Source organism: Tachyglossus aculeatus, chromosome 17 (assembly GCF_015852505.1).
Source record: "Tachyglossus aculeatus isolate mTacAcu1 chromosome 17, mTacAcu1.pri, whole genome shotgun sequence".
Taxonomy (NCBI): domain Eukaryota; kingdom Metazoa; phylum Chordata; class Mammalia; order Monotremata; family Tachyglossidae; genus Tachyglossus; species Tachyglossus aculeatus.
In genome coordinates this window covers 44,095,967-44,119,802 of record NC_052082.1, presented here as the reverse complement: position 1 = coordinate 44,119,802, position 23,836 = coordinate 44,095,967, and the positions used below count along the sequence as shown (strand labels likewise).

The window sequence follows — 23,836 nt, the reverse complement described above, 5'->3', positions numbered from 1 at the left end:
GGTGCCTTCCTCTCTTCCTGAACAATGTCAGGGTTTGTCAGAGTTCGTCAGGTCTCTGGTAGCAGGCCTGGAGCCATCTTCTCCTCCTAACGGAGAAGAAAGCCCAGTCTCTAGGCACGGGAAGATATTGCGAAGAAAAGAAACTCTAATTTGGAGCCGGGGAAAAATGGAAATCAAAAATCAAAAATGAGTCTGCAAAATGTAATCAGATGATTTTGGCTGAAAAATAATGGCAGCTTTTTTCTATTTTCCTACTTCTATTGTTCTATTTTTATTGCTCTTTTCCATTATTTTTCTATTTGTAGTTTCTACTGCTATTCACATAAGATGAGTCTGGGCAAACACCTAGTTCTAAGGACTTTTCCACTTAATAATGTGGAGTAATTTCCCCCAGCTTTGAGAAATGAAGATTGCCTTGCTGGTATTTAGACTGTGTATTTAGACCTTTTAGACTGTGAGCCCACTGTTGGGTAGGGACTGTCTCTATATGTTGCCAACTTGTACTTCCCAAGTGCTTAGTACAGTGCTCTGCACACAGTAAGCGCTCAATAAATATAATTGATGATTGATGATGGTATTTCCATAGCCACACACAGACAAGGAGTCAGGAAGTAATAATGTTACCAATCAATCAACCAATCACACTTATTTAGTGCTTCCTATGTGCAGAGCATGGAACTAAGCATTTGGGAAACTCCAATAAAGCAATATAGTATTATCAATCAATCAATCCATTGTATCTGCTGAGCATTTACTATGTGCAGAGTGCTGCACTAAGCGCTTGGGAGAGTCCAATGAAGTAATATACTGTTATCGAGCAAACAGTCTTATTTACTGAGTGGGTACTACGTGCAGAGCACTGTATTAAGTGCTTCGGAGAGTGCAATACAACAGAATTAGCAAACAGGTTCCCTGTTCTTTGGGCTCATAAGAAAATACCACTGAAATCTTAAACTGCTGCTGACAAACTGGAAAACAAAATCAAAACTAAAAGTTAAAAATTAAAATCACCTCTGTAGCTAATAACATATCGCAAGAGAAGCGGTATGGCAGAGAGGATAGAGCATGGGCCTCCGAGTCAGAAGGACCCAAGTTACAGTTAGAGTTAGAAGGTTCTAACCCCAGTTCCACCACTTGTCTGCTGTGTGACCTTGGACAAGTCACTGAACTTCTCTGAGCCTCATTTCCCTCATCTGTAAAATGGGGATGAAGACTGTGAGCCCCATGTGGGATATGGACTGTGCCCAACCTAATTAGCTTGCATCTTCCCCAGCGCTTAGAACAGTGTCGGATACATAGTAAGCACTTAACAAATACCATTAAACGTTATTTCATAATAAGCTCCCATTTTCCTCTTCTGGAAGTTTGGAGCACTTCAAGGGTAATATCCAATTGTAATGAAAAGCAAATTGTTTTTCTCCCAAAAAGACACAGAGAGCTACAGTCAGCAAAAGCAAAGGCTGACAATGTGACCTGTGCTCCTATCACCATCCAATCCTTACGAGCATGACCCTTTTAAAGATTAACTTTTACTTCCACTGAACACTGAAAACAACTAAAGCAAAAATAGAGGCTTCGCAATCTCGGCCATAGTTCTAATGTGTTTCTCATGAACATGAGCAGAGTGAGAAGGCGGCGCTTACTGTCAAAAGGACCAAAGTTTCCCCGCTGAAACCAAGGTATAGAGAGGTCAGCCGGGAGAAGGGCACTAAATCAAAGTCTTTCCAAGAGCGCAGGCAATCGGGCAAATGCTTAACAAAGCACTAGAAACCATTCCAAATGTAGACAAGGCTGTGTTGGAAAACTGTCCCTGAGTAAGAGGTGAAATGTAGTACCTGTGATTTATTCCGAATCATTAAATGCCCCAAGACCATCTTGGCTCTGTTTTGGAACTCAAACACATAAGGTGCTTATTTTCTTTACAGATATCAGACCAGTTTCACCCGGGATGTCAAGCAACCTTTCCATCTTACACCCACATAAAGTTAGAAGGGGTGGGAGGAGTAAGTACAATTATTTATATGTTCATTCATTCATTCAACTATTTATTGAGCGCTTACTATGTGCAAAGCATTGTACTAAGCGTTTGGGAAAGTACACTGTAGCAACAGACACATTCCTGCCCAAAAGAAGTTCACAGTCTAAAGGGGGAGACAGACATTAATATAGAGACATACAAATATCTATATATCTATCTATATATATATATATATATAAATACAGACAAATGATGTCTAAATGAAAAGCATATGAATTACACTTCACTTGGAAATTAGCCCTCCTAAGGGTCCAAATAACCTTCAAATACAAAGAGCTGTAGGAAAATCAATCAATTGATAGCATTTATTGAGGGCTTACTATTGAGGGCTCAGAGAAGCAGCATGGCTCAGTGGAAAGAGCATGGTCTTAGGAGTCAGAGGTCATGGGTTCAAATCCCGGCTCCGCCAATTGTCAGCTGTGTGACTTTGAGCAAATCACTTAACTTTTCTGTGCCTGTTACCTCATCTGGAAAATGGGGATTAAGACTGTGAGCCCCCCGTGGGACAACCTGATCACCTTGTATCCTCCCCAGTGCTTAGAACAGTGTTTTGCACATAGTAAGCACTTAACAAATACCATCATTATTATTATTATTACTATGTGCAGAGCACTATACTAAGGCCTTGGGAGAGTACACTAGATATTATCACTGCCCAAAAGGGACTTATGGACTTGAGGGGGAGACAGACATTAAAATGAATTACAGATTACAGATGTGCATGTGCTGCGGTTGTGTGGTAAGAAATCAAAGTGTCTGAGAAGTACGGACTCAAGGGCACGGATGCCGTAGAAGGGATGGGGGTGAGGGGGAAAAGGGCTTAGTCGGGGAAGGCGTCTTGAAGGAGATATGATTTAAGTAGGGCTTTGAAGACGGAGAGGGGGTGGACTGTCGGATATAAAGTGGGGAGGGAGTTCAAGGCCAGAGGGAGGACGTGGGAAAGGAGTCGGTGTCGAGGGAGACTAAATCAGGGTACTACACACTGGAGTGAGTACTCTGCCACTTTGCTGCATGACCCTGGGCAAATCACTTCACTTCTCTGGCCCTCAGTTATCTGTAAAATGGGGATTGAAACTGCGAGCCCCACGTGGGACAGGGACTGTGTCCACCCCTATTTGCGCATTTCCACCCTAGTGATTAGTACAACATTGTAAGCTTTTAACAAAAACCACAGTTATTATTACCTTAAAGCCAATGCTGGGGAGTTGCTGTTTGAAGCAAAGGTGATGGGCTCTACAATGACAAGTTTTGAGGAGTGAGGAGATGTGAACTGAGCAGTTTTTTAGAAAAACAATCTGAGCAGCAGAGTGCAGTACGGACTGCACAGGGGAGACAGGAGTCAGGGAGGTCGGCGAGGAGGCTGATGCAGGACTCAAGGAGGGATAGGATTAACGTTTGGCTAGACGTAACGCCAGATCACGTCTGCTAATTCTGTTGTATTGTGCTCTCCCAAGCATGCAGTAGAGTGCTCTGCATGTAGTAAGCGCTCGGTAAATACAATTGATTGATTGAGATCATTTCTCAATAACTGAGCAGAGAATCTATCATTTCATCATATAAATAAATATACTAAGACACAGGGACATACCCATACCCACAGAGTAAAAGCTTTGTTATTCGGCATACTAAGGAAACGGGACTTGTGAATTAGTCAAAAATTTGGTTAACTTGGGTCAGGGTTGTTGTGAGGAACTTGATCCAGAAGTGTTTCTTCTCCACATGGAATATCAATCTCAGGTAAAATGGAAACTTTCACAATTGAAGGGAAAAGGGTATCTTGAGAAGTTTGGCTTGGGGGACTGACTTGCAAGTCATTGGATGGGCCTGTATTTTCATTTTGGTTTCTACTTACTGCAGGAATCTTCTTAGAAATGGTATCGAATTTAAAAACAAGTACCTTGCCAAATTCAGAATCTTCTATAGCAGAAATGTTGGCAGACCCTGGATCTTTTGCTTTTTAATGGTACTTGTTAAGCACATGCTACGTGCCAGGCACTGTACTAAGCGCTGGGGTAGATATAAACTAATCAGGTTGGACAAAGTCCCAGTCAGTCAATCATATATATTGAGCATTTACTGTGTCCAGAGCACTGTACTAAGTGCTTGAGAGACGACAATAGAACAACAGACACATTCCCTGCCCACAATGAGCTTACAGTCTAGAGGGGAAGACAGATATTAATATAAAGAAATAAATAAATTACAGACATGTACCTAAGTGCCGTGTGTCCCACGTGGGGCTCAGTCTTAATCCCCATTTTACAGATGAGGGAACTGAGGCACAGAGAAGTGAAGTGACTTGCCCACGGTCACACAACAAACGGCAGAGCTGGAATTAGAACCCAGGTCCTTCTGACTCCCAGGTTCCTGCTCAATCCACTAGGCTATGCAGATTCTCATGCTTCTCAAAGCTGCATCTGTTAAAAAGGCACCTAAACAAGGAACATGTCTATCAATTCTGGTTTACTGTACTCTCTCAAGCGCTTAATACAGTGCTGAGCACACGGTAATCACTGAATAAATATGACTGATTAAAATGGCACAGCAACACCAATAAGCTGAGCATGGACTTCTCTGAGGAGGTAAAAACCAAATATTTATGACTTTTTTTTTACAGCATCATCTCTCAAAAGGACCTCTGGGAGACTGTTGGAAATTTTTATCGCAAAATTTTACTGTCATCAACTACACGGGGAAGAGAAAAGTCTATGAAAAAGACCCAGGGAATATTATATAGAAAATTCATTCACTCAGTCGTATTTATTGAGTGCTTACTGTGTGCTGAGCACAAGGCAAGAAGTCAGGGAAACAATCCTGAATATAGAATACATAATTGGAAAAAAACCAGATGGAGCTTGAAAGACGAGGAACTCGAAATGATGGGCTACTGGATAGAATTTAGGTAGCCCTGGAGACTAATAAAAAAAATTATGGCTGGCCCATAACTATCATTTTTTTTATCATTCACTGCTTGTAGCAATTACCAGGGCCTTTCTCTGTCTATTGGTGCTACTTCATAATATTTATAATACTATTGCTACTATTATCACTACTATTACTACTAACAATAATAATAACGCTATATGTTAAACATTTACTATGTGCCAAGCACGGTACTAAATACTGGGGTAGATATAAGTTAATCAGGTCAGAAACAGTCCCTATCCCATATGGTAGTAACAGTATTTAATAAGTCCCTACCCTCTGCACATAATGTTGGATCTGAAAATCAGGGTCTATATTTACTAATCCCAATTTTTAGGAAAGTTGTTTTTTGTTGGATTTTCATGACATTCTTTCAAAAGCTTGGTGAACTTGCCAATTCGGGATCACTGAGGATAAAGTTTCAACAGCAGCTTCTGATAAAAGCAAAATAGGAATATTACATCTTAATGGGCTTTGACATTGTTGATACTGGATAATCAGTCATTCAGTTTTATACAGTAATAATACTTATGGTATTTGTTAAGTGCTTACCATGTGCCAGGCACTGTACTAAGCACTGGAGTAGATTCACTCATTCAATTGTATTTATTGAGCGCTTACTGTGTGCAGCACACTGTACTAAGCAAATCATGTTGGACACAGTCCCTGTCCCTCACTGGGCTCACAGTCTTAAACCCCATTTTCCAGATGAGGTAACAGGCACAGAGAAGTTCAGTGACTTGTCCAAGGCTACACAGCAGGCAGGTGGTAGAGATGGAATTAGAACCCACAACCTCCTAATTCCCAGGCCCGTGCTCTAGCCGCTATGCCATGCTGCTTTCCCTACATATGGACATGTGGATATATGTCTTTGACTATATAGAGAGATATAGATATCAGTATCTAAATACTTCCGAGGATTTCCTTTCTAAAATCCAAACTTTCATCAGAAGTCAGTCTGATCACTATCTTTGGAATGCAGAAACTTCCCAATGCCCATAAGCCTTAAAAACCAAATCCCTGCACCCAGAAACAGCAGATGCCACAATTTCAAAGTCTTTATGAGAATTTCTAGAAACATCACGAAAAACAGTTTAACTATCTCCTACCTGCCCACAAAAAGCCGAGGGAGTTTTTCCTACCTTGAAAATACCCAAAAAAGCTAATCATCTCTTCGACCTTTCCCTCCATCTAAGTGCCCCCAAATTAGCTTAAGCCAAGGCCAAACCTATTAACACCTCTTTTGGAAAGCAAGATTAATCAATCAATCAATGGTATTTATTAAGCACAGACTGTGTGCAATACAACAGAGTTAAGAGATACATTCCCCACCTGCAACAAGCTTACAGTCTAGAGGGGGAGACAGACACTAATATAAATGAATAAATTACAGATATAGTCATGGGACTATAGTAATGGGACTGAGGGAAGGATGAATAAAGAGAGCAAATCCAAGTAGTAGACATGTTCCCTGCCCATTGCAAGCTTATAGTCTAGAGAACTACAAAATTAGATACCTAAAACTGAGAAATTACAATTTACCACACTTTGTTGGGATGATTCATTCATTCAATCATATTTATTGAGCGCTTATTGTGTTGAGCTTACAGTCTAGGGGGGAGACAGACACTAATATAAATGAATAAATTACAGATATAGTCATGGGACTATAGTAATGGGACTGAGGAAAGGATGAATAAAGAGAGCAAATTCAAGTGGTAGACATGTTCCCTGCCCATTGCAAGCTTATAGTCTAGAGAACTATAAAATTAGATACCTAAAACTGAGAAATTACAGTTTACCACACTTTGTTGGGATGATTCATTCATTCAATCATATTTATTGAGCGCTTATTGTGTGCAGAGCACTGTACTATTCACCACGCCCTGCCCTCACTTTCCATTTAAGAGCTGTTCCAAAATGTATAAAAGGACCCTAGTGAATGGTGCCAATTCAGGCACCACTCAAGCCCCTCCCTGGGCCCTCTATCCTTTGGACTGCAGGAAGATACTAGGAGAAGCAAGTTGGCAGAGGACTGGAGATTACCCGAGTCTGTGGAGCAGCTTCTGGATCTCCAGGGCCTACCTGCTGCCCCTTATGAGGTGGTTCCCGGGATTCCACAATGTCCCCTGTTAGTCTTATCTATCTAGAACCTATCCCAGTGCTTAGTGCGCTGCTTAGTTCAGGGTAAGCTCTTAAATACCATAATGATAATTCTCTAGCAGTTATTTCCATGGAGTGAAATCGACCCAAAAGTCCACCCCAAAGGGCAGCAGGAGAGTTTCCGAACTCCTCAGTCTCATTCTAGAGCCAGTTAAGCCCCACCGACAGTCTAGAGGTAGCAGAGGTCCAGAAAAGGGTGTCACAAAAAGCGGCATTGCTTCTTAGGTTTTACTGGTCACACTTCTGGCTTACTTTCAAGTTGGCTGTATCACACAGAACCCCGGGGGTAAACACGCAGCAAGCAGTAAGTTGGTCCAGATCAGTCTCTTTCGCCAACTCTTCTTCTGCCTGGTATTCCCTCTCTGTGATGGTCCCTCAAGGCTCAATTCGGGATCCCCTTCTCTTCTCCCTGCTTGCTCCGACCACACTCTGGGTCTGTTGGGCTGGGAATAAAAATCACTGCTGTGCCCCCTCTAGACTTTAAGTTTGTTGCGGGCAGGGAATATGTCTGTTATACTGTTAACCGTACTCCCCCAAGTGCTTAGTACAGTGTTCTGCACACAATAAGTGCTCAATAAATACAACTGATTGGCTGACTTCTTGGCCCTCCTTCACCATCGAGGTCGTGCAAAACATCCTGCAATTATTCATTCATTCAATCATATTTATTGAGCACTTACTGTGTGCAGAGCATTGTACTAATCAATCAATCAATCAATCGTATTTATTGAGCGCTTACTGTGTGCACAGCACTGTACTAAGCACTTGGAAAGTACAAGTCGGCAACATATAGAGACGGTTCCTCCCCAACAAGGGGCTCACAGTCTAGAAGTGGGAGACAGACAACAAAACAAAACATGTACACAGGTGACAAAACCATCAGAATAAATTACAGCCTTGCCTCCCTGCACGCCCTCACACCACTTTCCTCCCTGCTCCCTGCCACTGTCGATTGAACTCAAACCGCTTGCCTCCCGTGGGAAAAATGGTAAGGTCATCATGGGCGGGGAATGTGTCTACCAACTCTGTTTTACTGTACTCTCCCAAGCCTTTAGGACAGTGCTTTGCACTCAGTAAGCACTCCAATACCACTGATTGATGGATTGATCCCAGCCTGACACCTGATTCAACCTCTAGTCTCACCTCTCAGTCCATACTTCACTCTGCTGCCGTCAGGATCACTTTTCTGAAAAAATCATTCTGCACAGATCTCCCTGCTCCTCAAAAACCTCCATTCTTCTCTGCATTAAGGGGGCTTTAACGCACTCAACTGGCTCTCTCTTTCCTACTTATCCACTCTTTTCTCCTATTACACCCTGGCTTGCACTCTCTTCATTTCTCCCTGCTCACTGTAACTCATTCTCATCTCTCCTGTCACCAACCTCCAGCTCACGCTCTCCCCCAGCTTGGAATTCCCTCTCCTTTCATATCCGATAGGCTGCTTTTCTCCCCATGTTCAAAGCCCCTCTGAAATCACATCTCCTGGAAGCCTTCCCTAATTAATTTCTAATCTCTTCACCTTAAATCCTCCGCCAGTCACTTCAGTCCTTCCGCACAGCTTAAGCACTTAAGTGCTCACAACCTCTATAGCACTTCTGTGCACCTGTGATAAACTACATTTCTCCAATCTGCAATTTGCATGTCTGTCTCTCACCTTTTATGTGTTTGTCTTTCGTGCTACACTGCAAGATTCTTGAGGATAGGGATCAAGGGTACGAATGCAGTTTTAATAATAAAAACAATAATATTGGCATTTGTTAAGTAATTATTACATGGTAAGCACTGTACTAAGTGCTGGAAGGGATACAGGATCATCAGGGCCCACATGGAGTTTACAGTCTAAACAGGAGGGAGAAAAGGTACTGAATCCTTAATTTTTTTTATGGTGTTTACTATGTGCCAGGCACTGTACTAAGCCCTGGAGGTAGACAGAAGCTAATCAGTTTGGACACGGTCCACGTCCCACCTGGGACTCACGGAAGTAATCTCAATTTACGGATGAGGTAACTGAGAAATTAAGTGACTTGCCCACGGTTACACAGCAGGTAAGTGGAGAAGCTGTATCCCAGGCCTATGCTCTTCCCACTAGGCCATGCCGCTTCCCTAAGTGTACACTCTCCCAAGCGCTAAGTATACCAAAGGTGCTCAACACATGCTCTCAGTCTGCTGCTCAATCCGTCCCTCTGCTTGTACCCTGATCTCTTTGCAGAGATGATGGCTCGGAAAAGGATGCTTCTCAGGGATCCCCTAGTCCATGCTGCTATGGGAGTTTAGGACAAAGAGGTGAATTGTCCTCTCTAAAGTTTACTGTACCTTTTACTCACTGATCTGCAAACTGAACTCACACCATCTGCTTATGCAATGCTATAGGCATGAGTGACAGGCATAGGGAAAATATGGTATTGGTAGGGATTCCTTTAAGAATTGATTTTTACAGGAAGGATGTGTCCCTGCTACAGATAATGAAAGCAGATCTACTACTTATCAGTTCCTGTCGAGTGGGTAAGAAATATCTTATCTAAAACATTTTTTTTAAAAGTAAGCACAAAGGCTGACTCAGCTACCTCACAAGCAAGTGCACTCTCTACCTCTCTACCCTAGGGACTTCAGGTCTAGATTTATTTTGCAGACTTTGAGGATGACATTTATCATGTTATGTCTTTTGTTTCCTTCATCTTGCCAGAGTTTTGGGTTTCTATTGTAACAGCCTCATCTGTAAATTGCCTGCGTCCACCCTTCCTACGCAACTCAACTATAAATGTTTTCCAGCCGGCACGCTTCACTCCTCTAATGCTAACCTACTCACTGTACCTTGATCTCATCCATCTCGCCGTCGACCTCTTGCCCACGTCCTGCCTCTGGCATGGAACATCCTCCCCTTTCCAATCTGACAGACCATCATTCATCCCACATTCATTCATTCATTCAATCGTATTTACTGGGAGCTTACTGTGTGCAGAGCACTGTACTAAGCACTAGAAAGCCTTTTATGAAGGCTCATCTCCTCCATCATCATCATCATCATCAATCGTATTTATTGAGCGCTTACTATGTGCAGAGCACTGTACTAAGCGCTTGGGAAGTACAAATTGGCAACATATAGAGACAGTCCCTACTCAACAGTGGGCTCACAGTCTAAAAGGGGGAGACAGAGAACAAAACCAAACATACTAACAAAATATTCCCCAAGTAGACCCTCATTTCCTCTTCTCCCACTCCGACCTGTACAAGTGCTAAGTACAGAGCTCGGCACACAGTAAGCGCTCAATAAATATGACTGATTTTAAGCACTCGATACCCAATCCTCAGTCCCACAGCATACATACCTATCCGTAATTTATTTACTTATATTAATGCCTGCCTTTCCCTGTAGGCGGTAAGCTTCTTGATGACAATGGTATTTGTTAAGGGCTTACTATTTGCCAGGCACTGTACTAAGTGCTGGGGTGATACAAGCAAGTCGGGTTGGACACAGTCCCTGTCCCGCATGGGGCTCACAGCCTTAATCCTCATTTTACAGGTGAGGTAACTGAGGCCCAGAGAAGGTAAGTGACTTGCCCAAGGCCACACAGCAGACAAGTAGTGGAAACGGGATTGTGGGCAGGGAACTTCTCTTCCAACTCTGTTATAGTACACTCTCTCAAGCACTTGGTACGGTGCTCTGAACACAGTAAGTGCTCATAAAATACCACTGATTTCATTCATCGGTACACACATGCACCTGCACATATACACACACAACTCAAAGGGTCGCCCGAGAAAAATTTGCTTAAATTTTTAAAGTGCTTGTACAGATCTGAGTGGGAGAAGGGAGGGGGAGAAGAGGAAATGAGGGTCTAGTCAGGGAAGGCCTCTTGGAGGTGATGAGCCTTCATAAAAGGTTTTCCGTGTGGGCTGAGTGATGGAAAGGGGAGGACATTCCAGACCAGAGGTGGGAAGTGGGCAAGAGGTCGACGGTGAGAAGGATGAGATCAAGGTACAGTGAGTAGGTTGGCATTAGAGGAGTGAATGTTGTCTGACACTTTTAGGAGGGCAGGAAAAATAGGCTCTAGGTGCCAGGAGCTTTAAAAGTGAAATGTCTTTCCAAGCCACATGTCCCAGGTTTAAGTCCTCATCCCTGGGAAGGTTGGAGGTACCCTCCTGGCCAGACGCACCTGGGAATCGGGTCGGCGGGAAAGCAGGCCAGAGGTGGGTCTGCTCAAGCCCCAACTTGCAGCTGCCAAAACCACATGTGGGGAGACTCGGCTCAAAATTCCTCACTGGGGGAGGGTCTCTTCAGACCCTGCGGTCCTCACAGTAGAGGCCACTCTCTCACCTAGAGGCTGGGGAACCATAATTATAGTAAAATAACAATGGCATTTACTAAGAGCTTATTATGAGCCAAGCACCAGGCAAAGCACTGGAGTACATGCAAGATAATCAGATCAAACACAATCCCTGTGGCACATGGGGCTCTCAGTCTAAGGTGAGGACACTGAGGCCCAGAAAGGTTAAGTTATTTGCTCAAGGGAACACAGCAGACCAGTGACAGAACCAGAAATAGAACACAGGTCTCCTCACTCCCAACTGAGGGCTCTTTTCACGAGGCTATGTTGCCACCCCAAGCTTCAGTGGACTGCCCTGGGAAGCCTCTCTGCATCTAACAGAAACTCCTGACCATGACCTGACTTTTAAAGCATTCATTCAGCTCCTGGCTTGGAGTTTTTTTATTTATTATTTTATTTATTTATTCACTCTATTTACTCTATTTATTTATTTATTTATTTTACTTGTACATATCTAGTCTATTTATTTTATTTTGTTAGTATGTTTGGTTTTGTTCTCTGTCTCCCCCTTTTAGACTGTGAGCCCACTGTTGGGTAGGGACTGTCTCTATATGTTGCCAACTTGTACTTTCCAAGCGCTTAGTACAGGGCTCTGCATACAGTAAGCGCTCAATAAATACGATTGATGATGATGATGATGATGAGTGCCTGGTACTGTTTTCCCTCTTACCTCTCTCCCATAAGCCTTTAAGAGTTTCTGTTCCCAAAAAAGGCACTCCATTCTGGATTGGAATGGACCACGCTAGTCTAACTGAGCACCGGACTCCCAGCTGAATGCCGCAGTGTCTGTAGCTTTGTTTTTCTGTATCCTTATAATATTTCATCTCTTCGCCTTGCTTTCATAGAGCAGTTATTTGACTATCTGACCGTAAGCCATTCTCTTCACATGTCCCACTCTGGGCAGCTCCATAAAGGGGAGGATTGTTAAACTGAGAAGCACTGTGGTCTAGTGGATAGACCACGGACCCAGGAGTCAGAAAGGCCTGGGTTCTAATCCCGACTCTGCCACTTGTCTGCTATGTGACCTCGGCCAAGTCACTTCACTTCTCTGGGCCTCATTTCCCTCATCTGTAAAATGGAGATTAAGACTGTGAGGACCACGTGGGACATGGACTATATCCAACCTGATTAGGTTGCATCTCTCCAGCACTTGGAGTAGCGCTTAGTACCATTAAAAAGATTCCTCTATGGTTACCATCCGCTTAGAGGTGGTAGTTGAAGCCACATGAACAACTGAGTTTTTCAGTTTGCGGATGGTTTCTCTAGTGCCATCTGATAAATATAACAAAAACTGCAGTAATGGATCATTGGTCCACTGGAAAAGTGATTATTTGTAACCATTTCAGCTCACCTGGAAGATCTGCATCTTGGTGGTAGAGATCCTACAAGAGCTAAGATGATTAATCTTAAAAGAAGCACCAATTCAGAGTGCAACAGATTAGATGGTTTCACACAGATCAGTGTTCATTAATCCCCACCATTGACCTCAGCACATCAGCCCATCAGGAAAGTGGTTTCAGCTTCTGTCCCAATGCAAGTACTGTAAAACAAGCTAACACAATTTGCAAATACAATTGGGATGACAAGATTTTAACAATAAGGGTTGAACCACCCAGATAGGTGGTTGAGATTGACTCAAGGACCCTAAAAAGTACTCCCTAACTAAAAGGAAAATGCTTCAGTAATCTTGATTCTAAATAACCTAAGGTGTGCCAAAACTGATTGATGAAAACTTTATTAAAAAATTCAACAGTCCTTTCTGAATGCTGCCTAGGTGAAGTTTGTGGTTAACGTCATGTCTGTAATTTTCTCAAAGTATTATAAGAAATTGGGGATTAGTGGCTTAACATTTATTATCCACCTTCCAATTTTAATCGCTCACTGAGCAAGCTTGCCCACACGTTCTGAAACGTTGGTAGTTTTAAAGAAGCTCTTCACATTCTCATCTTCTAAATTACTTTGCATCTTCTCAGGAAGGGGTTCAGCCCTCCAATGAGAGTTATCTTAAAAACACTATTCTAATAACTGTGGTATTTGTTAAGCACTTACTATGTGACAGGCACTGTACTAAATTCTGGGGTGGATACAAGAAAATAGGGTTGGACACAGTCCCTGTCCCCCGTGAAGCTTGCAGTCTCAATCCCCATTTTCCAGATGAGGAAACTGAGGCAGTGAAGTGACTTGGCCAAGGTCACAGACCAGTGGCAGAGCAGGGGTTAGAACCCATGACCTTCTGACTCTCAGGCCCGTGCTCTAGCCACTGTGCAATGCTGCTAATCCTAACATGTCACGCATGACCTGAACATCCCTATAGTGGGTCTTGAGCCACATGGCTTAATTATAATTCACTCATTCAATTGTATTTATTGAGCGCTTACTGTATGCAGAGCACTGTACTAAGGACTTGGGAGAGTACAATTTAACAATAAACAGACACATTCCCTGCCCATAGTGAACTTAATAAGATGTAGGCCGCTTAAAAACTCCCTGAATTCATCCTCACAAGGATATCCACGTGGGATCCATATGGACATCCTTGTGGGACTCTCCAGATATCTCCTTCCAACCAAGGATCATTCCCAGTACACAACAGAGGCTAATACCCTAACAATAGTTGTCCCAACTGCCCGATTAGTTCATTGTACAAAAGGCCAGCAACAACAAAGAAATCTGCACAAGGAAACATCTGGGGTCTCGCAACAGGAAAGCGTTCAAGGAGATTTAGAGGAGGAAAAGTGAGCGGGCATTGAAATGGAATGTCCAATACCCTGCCCCACATTCATAATCCACTCATCTGATTCATACTTTGTACCCTCCGATTTCTCATTCCATAGGTGGTCAAAATTTTAAAACTACAATGTGGGATGGAGTTTCTCCTCAGTATTGGCTTCACTCCTCACAATTGGCTTCAAGGCTCTCCATCACCTCACCCCCTCCTACCTCACCTCCCTTCTCTCCTTCTCCAGCCCAGCCCGCACCCTCTGCTCCTCTGCCGCTAATCACCTCACCGTGCCTCGTTCTCACCCGTCCCGCCATCGATCCCCGGCCCACGTCATCCCCCGGGCCTGGAATGCCCTCCCTCTTCACATCCACCAAACTAGCTCTCTTCCCCCCTTCAAAACCTACTGAGAGCTCACCTCCTCCAGGAGGTCTTCCCAGACTGAGCCCCCCTTTTCCTCCTCCCCTCCCCATCGCCCCTGCTCCTTCCCTCTGCTCTAACCCCTACATAACTCCCAAAACAGTAGGATGCCACATTTCTCTTCGACTGACAGAAGTAAAAGTTTGCGCGGCGCTCAATCCAAAAAAAACAAGCTAAAGAAAGTAGCGAAAGACAGATGTGCTATAGTGGAAATGTTGCCACCCATCTCCTTTGACATCATCAATATCTACGCTTAAAAGAAAGGCTGTGGAAGTCTCCTTTAAGTTTATAACACAATGCAGGCACTTTATAACAAAAATTGTATAACTATTGGAAAGTTGGTCATTTACGAGGTATGGGGCATAACCTTAGCATCTTTGGGTGACAAAAATGATAAATCTGCTCCTGGATAGAAGTCTCCTTACTCCTTTATGGTTGAGCATGACTGCTTAAAAACACTTTTTAGAAATGTTCTATTTAAAAGGGCCAGCTACGCCCATGGGGCTCGGTAGCCATAAAACAGATTAAGCAAATGTCTCTGCCCTGAAGACCATAATACCATGAGAAGCAGGCCAGAATCGAACGACCCTGGAACCATGAGCTGCTTCACAAAGTTTGAAGCACCCACATAAGGAAGTCTCATCTCTTCATGGAAGAGTAAATTTTATACAAGTTTCCCCAAGAAGCGGGTCAAAGGTTCTCGAGATTTCCTTTGAGCTACGGCGATTTTGAGAATGATTTATATCCAGGAATCTGTAACTCTGAAGAGACAGGTCATAAACACCAGCCTTTACTGCCAGAAAAAGACACTTGTGATGTCGAGAGGGGAGCGCATGTGATCGCCTGGGCAAGGTTGAACCGTGTCTCACCGCACTTCATTCTTAATCGAAAAGAAACTAAATATGCGGACTGATCTCGGAACGTGGATTTCTTTAGTCTGGTCCCAGGGCAGGCACCGCTTTCTCCTTCCGACCAGAGGTTAAACCTATCCAGACATGTATTAGAGCCCGGGTCCATGGAGTTACGTCCTCCCCTTCAGAAATCACTGCTGGTTTTAATAAGAGAGCAGAGCGTACTGGGAAGGTTGGCTTCCGGGAACCACTGTGAAAAACCAGTATCATTCCAGTTCCTGGATTTGGTCTCCTTTTTTTTCCCATGACATAAGTTGTCTCTTGGGCTGCTAGGCCTGGGGAAAGCTGAAACACCATAATAAAAGCAACAACTATGAAGTCCGGGCAAAATGCTGACAGGTGTCAAAGTAACTAAGGTGACAAGAGAAGCAGCATGGCCTAGTGGAAAGATCACCAGCCTGGGAGTCAGAAGGACCTGGGTTCTAATCTCAGCTCCGCCACTTGTCTGCTGTGTGACCTTGGGCAAGTCACTTCACTTCTCTGTGCCTCAGTTACCTCACCTGTAAAGTGAGGATTAAGATTGTGAGTCCCATGTGGGACAGGGACTGTGTCCAACCTGATGATCTTGTATCCAGCCCAGTGCTTAGAACAGTAACTGGCACATAGTAAGCGCTTAACAAACACCATTTTAAAAAAAATGATAGATCGCCATCTGGATTGGAGGGTAAAATGTGATTTTTTTTTATCTCCTTGATAATGGTTGGCATGTGCGGGACACATTTTCTTCATTCACCTGTCTTACGCACCCAAAGAAGGGTGGATTTAGGCCAAATACCCTTGGCTGAAAACAGACTAGAATACACTGCTTTTCTGCCACATACCATGTGTGCCTAATAAACCAAGTATTTTTTAAAATGGATGGGATTGCTAACCCCTTATACCTAATGACCATTCTGGTCAGTAACCCCCCTCTAGACTGCGAGCTCGTTGTGGGCAGGGAATGTCACTGTTTATTGTTGTAATGTACTTTCCCAAGTGCTTAGTACAGTGCTCTGTGCACAGTAAGCGCCCAATAAATACAACTGAATGAAGGAAAGGGGAAAAGAGGGGAATCAATAGCGTTTATTGAGCCCTTACTCAGTGCAGAGCACTGTACTAAGCGCTTGGGAGAGTTCAATAAAACAGGGTTGGGAGACGCTTTCCCTGCCCACAATGAGCTTACAGTCAAGAGGGGGAGACAGACGGTAATATAAAGTTCCAAACCTCCAACAATAGTGAAAATGATCATTTAAAAACATTTTTTATTTTTTAACTGCAATACAACCACTGTGCAAATTTTCTCCAGGAGCAGTTTGCACTCTGAGTTGGAAGCTCTGTACCCTCAACTCGAATTTAAAGCTCTAACAAAAATGTGATTAACACCCCTGGGTAGGCCCAGCTATACAAACCTCATTTTCTCCAATACCCAAGTGACCTTCAGGATTCTGCAGCTTTGTCTTCTTTCTCTGCATATCCAAAATTTGGACTATGAACACAATTCAAACATCAACTATTTTGCTGCAAATTGTCTAAATCCCATCTATTTTTCCTCTCTCGGTACTATGGGACAGTGTTCTGCACATGGCAAGCGTTCAATCAACAGTATTTCTACTACTAGCCTGCTAGATGACTCCAATTATATCATTTAACTATCAATTTTGCCAAAAATATGAATTGCTAAAGGAAGAAAAGCTACCAAAATATTGTAAACCATGATAGCCCATATAAAAGAACCTATTCTGGTTAGTCTCTTCAGTAAGGTGGCAAAAATCCTCTAGAAGGTATTTTTCACTGATATCAAGTACGCTAGAAAATAGTTCCTCTTAGAAAATTGCTTTAAAACAAAAACCTTTAAGTATCGTGAGAGGCAGCATGGCTCAGTGGAAAGAGCCCGGGCTTCGGAGATAGAGGTCAGGGGTTCAAATCCCAGCTCCGCCAATTGTCAGCTGTGTGACTTTGGGCAAGTCACTTCACTTCTCTGTGCCTCAGTTCCCTCATCTGTAAAATGGGGATTAAGACTGTGAGCCCCATGTGGGACAACCTGATTACCTTGTATCCCCCAGCGCTTAGAACGGTGCTTTGCCCATAGTAAGCGCTTAACAAATACCATCATTATTATCATTTAGTTCACGACGACTGCTGCTATTCAATCGAAACTGCTTTCTCCTCTATCTTTTTAATTGTGTGTGAAAGCCGCACAGTTTTCATTTTGTTGGAAGAATATGAAACTTTTGATTAAAAAAAAGTCACACGGTTGTGTTCACATAGCCCAAAAACACATGGAGATGATCAACAGAAATAGAGAGTTATCACTTCCCTGTGCTTCCCATTTTCTCAGGACATTCTACATTTGTAGTCCTGGCTCATGCCTAAGCACACACTCGCACAAACACGGCATTTATTAAGTGCTAACTATGTATTAAGTGCTAGGGTAAATTCGAATCTATCAGATTGGACGCAGCTTCTGTCCCACTTGGGGCTCACCCCATCTAACAGATGAGGAAACTGAGGCCCAGAGTGTTTAGGTAACATGCTCGAGGACACCCGGCAGGTCAGTGACAGAGCTGGAAATAGAACTGAGGTCTGTTAGGCCCAGCCGAAAGAGCAGGGTTCTAATCCTGGTTTCTCTACTTGACGCCTGTGTGACCCTGGGCAAATTGCTTAATTTCTCTGTGCCTTAGTATCCTCACCTGTAAAATAGCTGTTCTCCCTCCCCTTTAAAACTGTGAGCCCCATCTGGGGAAGCACTGTGTCTGATCTGATTACCCTGTATCTACCCAGGGCTTAGAACAGTGTTTGGCATACAGTATGCATTTAAATACCACAATTATCATCATTATTATTATTATTATTATGGTTCAGTACTATATTTTATCCAGTAGGCCATATACATATCATTAAAATAGGTTATGTAGATGTTCCTTTCTCTGTTAAAATGAAGTTTTAGAATACATTTCAATATGTCAAGGTTTCTGTAGTTCTTTCAGTTAGGTCCAAATCACAGAACCACAAAACTGGTTAAGAAGCAGCGTGGCTTGGAGGATAGAGCACAGGCCATGGAGTCGGAGGACCTGGGTTCTAATCTCACTTCCGCCAGTTGTCTGCTGTGTGACCTTGGGCAAGCCACTTAACTCCTCTGTGCCTCTGTGCCTCAGTTTCCTCATCTACCAAATGGGGATTAAGGCTGTGAGCCCCATGAGGGACATAGACTGGGTCCAACCTATCTCGCATCTATCCCGGCCTGGCATACAGTAGGCTTTTAACAAATACCATTAAAAACAAATAAACTGGAATGGCCTTTTGAAAACCAGCTGGTATGGACCCTGGCTTCCAGGTGGGTCAATGACTCCAATTTCTAGGACAGACTGGTCCCTTTTCTCGCATAAAGATCTCCAAAGATGGATGCTTCCTTGTTAGACTTCTCCGGTATTTTACCACCCCGATAATCCAAAAGCCCTTTCATGGAATCAGCTGAAATCTCCCATTTCTCATCTATTCATTTTTAAACTGCTGTCCTGAAACTAAATCTATCCTAAGACTGTCTGGCAACTCTTGAGTCTGTGATTCAGTTACTTGGTGGAAATCATCTAAACACCGGAAAGGTCTTTTTAGACCTGAAATGGACTCTGAAGTGTATTCTCTAAAATACATAACTCCCAAAACAGCTTCTTCCTTGCATCTTTCCTCAGTATTCAATCAAACGAACAGGACGGTGGCACAAGGAAGTTTACACTCATGATAAAGGGAAAAACTGACACCTATTGGTAACTTTCATATTACTTCTAAACGCACTGTTCAATAAACACGCAACTCAGTCTCATGTCCAGACTTGTACTAATTACATTTTATAGCTCACATTTATAAACTAGAAAACTGATCAGGCAACAATATTAGAATCATTTTCCATTTAATTCCTAAACCCTGTAGCGAGCTCTTTCTAAAGACGCACTTCCATTCTCTTAAGTTAATTTTTTTCAGCCTTATAAAACCACACGGACAGAGTGGCTTAGTGGGAACAGCACTTGACTTGCCTTTGGCACTGTGAACCTCCTCCTTCTCCTGGAAACACTAACAAACCCTGGATTTGACACTCTCCTCTCCTGGTTCTCCTCCTATCTCTCTGGCCACTCCTTCTCAGTCCCTTTCACGGCTCCTCCTCCGCCTCCCACTCCGTAACTCTGGGACTCCCTCCATGTTCAGTTCTATGTGCCCTTCCATTTCACCATCTACCCCATGTCCTTGGAGAACTCATCCACTCTCATCACTTCAACTACTATCTCTACCTAGGTGACTCTCCAAATCTATCCCTCTAGCCCTGACTTCTCTCCTTTGCAGTCTCACATTTCTCCCTGCCTTCAGGACATTTCTACTAGGCTATCCTTCTGACACCTCAAACTTAATGAGTCCAAAACAGCACTCCTTATCTTCTTCCCATTCTGTCCTCTCTCTGATAATCCCATCACAGTAGACAACCTGACCATCCTCCCTGTCTCACAAGCCAGTAACCTTGGCATTATCATCAGTTAATTGCTCTCATTCAACCCGCATATTCAGTCTGCCACCAAATCCCATCAGTTCTACCTCCACATCTCTAGAATCCATCTCTTCCTCTCCATCCAAACTGCTACCATGCTGATCTAAGCACTTTTAAAAAATGGCATTTTTTTAGTACTTACTATGTGTCAGGCACTGTTCTAAGCCTCACAGCACTTATATACATATATGTGTGTATATATATATACACACACACACACATATATATATATATATATATGTAAGTGTATAAGGTTATATATACGTTGGCTTCTCCCAGCAACAAGTTGAAGACAGCACACAGTTGGAGTGGCAAATCAGAACTCCCACTGCAACGCCCCCCTGCCCAAAAAACTGATAAAAGGGGGAAAAAACTGTTTCTCGGGGCCACGGCCAAAACACCTAAGACTTGAACCAGGACATGACGTGGCGCGGGCAGATATACTCCTTGAAACTCCTCCGAAGTACGGACGTGGGGAAGCTAGTGGGATAGGTAGCTATATTTGTCATAAGTCTTGTGTGTGTATGTTTATGCATCTACCCCCTTTTTATTTAGACTAAGCACAGAATTAAGTTTTCCACTGTATACAGTGGTGGTTTGGTTTCACTGCACTTGTCACTGAGCGCCTGATATTAAGGGGAGGGAGATTCCCCGGAGAAGGGCTCATGACCCAGATGAGGAAACTGAGACATATAGAAGTGAAGTGACTTGCCCAAGGTCACACAACAGACAAGTGGCAGAGTCAGGATTAGAACCCAGGTCCTTCTGGCTCTTGCTCTATCCATTAGGCTATCAACCACATTATTTAATCTGGCTGCACTTTCAGTGATGGCAGCCTTCTCCCCCAACTCAAAAAAACCAAAACAAGGTCAGTTTACCTACTCTAGCGTTGCATATTCAGGAGACTGTAAGCTCCCCTATTAGACTGTAACCTTTCTAAGGGCAGACAACTCTTTAAGGGCAGACTGGATCTTATGATAATAATAATAATGATAATAACCATTGTATTGGTTAAATGCTTACTATATGTCATGCTGCTGGGGTAGATTAAAGGTAATCAGGCCCCACACAGGGCTCACAGTCTAAGTAGGAGGGAGAACAGATATTAAATCCCTATTTTTTGCAGTTAGGAAACTGAGGCCCAATTAGGTGAAGTGATTTGCCCAAGGTCACACAGCAGACAAGTGACAGAGTCGGAATTGGAACCCAGGTCCTCTGATTCCCAGGCCTGTGCTCTTTCCACTCTGCCACGCTGCTTCTTATCCGTTCACTGTGTGTTCCTAAAACTATGTAACACTGTGTTGAACTTTGATGCCCGTTGGTCACCTCATTGTGTGCTGCTGACTGGTACGCCCCGCACCTCAGCCTCCTCCTCATCTCACCACTCACAGCTTGTCAAAATCCCCTTGTGACCTCTCTCCCCTTGATCCCCCTCAAATCCCTTCCTTTACCATCCAGCTCCTTGCTGGCAGCTTTTCAGAAAACGAAAACTTTCTCCACACCATTGCCTACCCCTTCTTTGCATTCCGCGCCAACCAACAAAAACTGATTTGATGCTAGTAAGGCATTCAAAACATATAGCTTGGAAAGTTGCAGTCATGCGCTACAGTGGATTACAAGTAAAGACGAAAAAAAAAAGAAATGAAGTCAGTGTGAAATCCCTTCGCGACCTGAGAAACAATAAAAGAGATTTCCCTTCAGCACTCTAACAAAACTAGAACAACCTTCACAGGGGCATGAGGTCCTGAATCAATTTTCATCCTTTTTCCTTTCTTTCCTTCCACTCACTCTCCCATCTGTAACCCCACTTTAAGGGCCGCCCTTCCACCTTGGCCGTGGCTTCCCCTTGGTCTTCATCTAACAAAGTGTGCGTCGGCTCAATGGAAATCACTTAGTTCCTGCAACAACATTAAACACTAAGTACCTATCCACGTCAGCATGTATCTGGGCATTCATACGCATCGTCACCATCATCATCAAAATAATAATAATGGCAAAACCTGTGGTATTTAAGCTACGTTGAGCACTGAGGTAGATGCAGGATAATCAGGCCAGCATGCTAAGTGCCTGAGAAAAACCTCAAAGACTCCCTTATCACACACACTAATTTTCTTTTGGTTTCTTCGGCAGGTTTTGGCTGTGGAAATGTAATAATAATAATAATGATGGTATTTGTTAAGTGCTTACTATGTGCAAAGCACTGTTCTAAGCACTGGGGAGGTTACAAGGTAGTCAGGTTGTCCCACGGGGGGCTCACAGTTTTAATCCCCATTTTACAGATGAGGTAACTGAGGCACAGAGAAGTGACTTGCCCAAAATCACACAGCTGACAGTTGGCTGAGTCAGGATTTGAACCCATGACCTTTGACTCCAAAGCCCGTACTCTTTCCACTGAGCCAATGTACGGAAGGTAGACCTGCGATAGGGACGATGAAAAGTATGGAATAATAATAATAACAATAATAATAATAATAATGATAATGGCATTTATTAAGTGCTTACTATGTGCAAAGCACTGTTCTAAGCGCTGGGGAGGTTACAAGGTGATCAGGTGACTGTGGCCAGGGGGCTCACAGTCAATCCCCGTTTTTTACAGATGAGGCAACTGAGACACAGAGAAGTTAAGGGACTTGCCCAAGGTCACACAGCTGACAACTGGCGGAGCCGGGATTTGAACCCATGACCACTAACTCCAAAGCCCGTGCTCTTTCCACTGAGCCACGCTGCTTCTCAAAATAGAAATAGAAATAGAAGTATCACCCAAACCTCAGTTACCCAAACAACTAAACTGCTGAATCAAGGCTGTTTTTGATAATAATAATAATAATAATAGCATATGTTAAGCACTTACTATGTGCCAAGCACCATTCTAAGCACTGGGGGGGATACAAAGTTATCAGGTTGTCCCACATGGGGCTCACAGTCTTCAACCCCATTTTACAGATGAGGTAACTGAGGCACAGAGAAGTTAAGTGACTTCCCCAAAGTCACGCAGCTGACAAGTGGCGGAAGCGGGATTAGAACCCATGACCTCTCACTCCCAAGCCGAGCTTTTTCCACTGAGCCACGCTGCTGCTTGTGATCATTGCGCAAGAGAGTGCTTAGTACAGTGCTCTGCACACAGTAAGCGCTCAATAAATACGATTGAATGCATGAAAGAGAGTCAAACCCCATTTTGGTTCATTTATTCCAATAGCCTATGTCCCAATTCATCTGGATGCTCTGTTCTCTGCTCCTCCTCCATCCGATCATGCTGTATTCACACATTAATTTCTAACTGGAAAATGCTACCGATACTACAGCACGCTCCCACTATAATGTGGCCGGCTCTACCCGGGATCCCATGCCATTTTGGCCAATTTGAACCTCAAATTTTTATTTGATTTTTTTCCCAGGAAATTTCTGCCCATGCCCTAGTTCTGTGTGGCTGAGTCTTTTTCGGACCAGGCCCTGAAAGTGTGTTCCATCCTAGAGAGTCTCCCAGGAATCTAGCCTACAGATCTCTTTCAACAAAAGTTCTTTCATTTAAGTTTGCACTGAAATCACACTGGCATCAAGCTCCAAAGTAGCAGCAATGGCTTCTAAGAATCAATCCATCGAGGCGTAGTGGATGGAGCGCGGGCCTGAGAGCCAAAGGTCAGGGGTTCTAATGGCAGCTCCGCCACTTGTCTGCTGTGTGACCTTGGGCAAGTCATTTTGCTTCTCTGGGCCTCAGTTACCTCATCTGGAAAATGGGGATTAAGACCGAGAGCCTCAAGTGGGACAGACACCTTGTTCAACCTGATTACCTTGCATCTACCCTAGCACTTAGAACGCTGCTCG

General features: G+C 43.5%; 1 protein-coding gene across 7 annotated transcripts in view; it reads right to left on the bottom strand.

Moving 5' to 3' along the window:
* Positions 1-23,836, bottom strand: part of BCAS3 (BCAS3 microtubule associated cell migration factor) — a 718,088-nt gene that overhangs the window by 532,496 nt on the left and 161,756 nt on the right. The window lies entirely within an intron of this gene.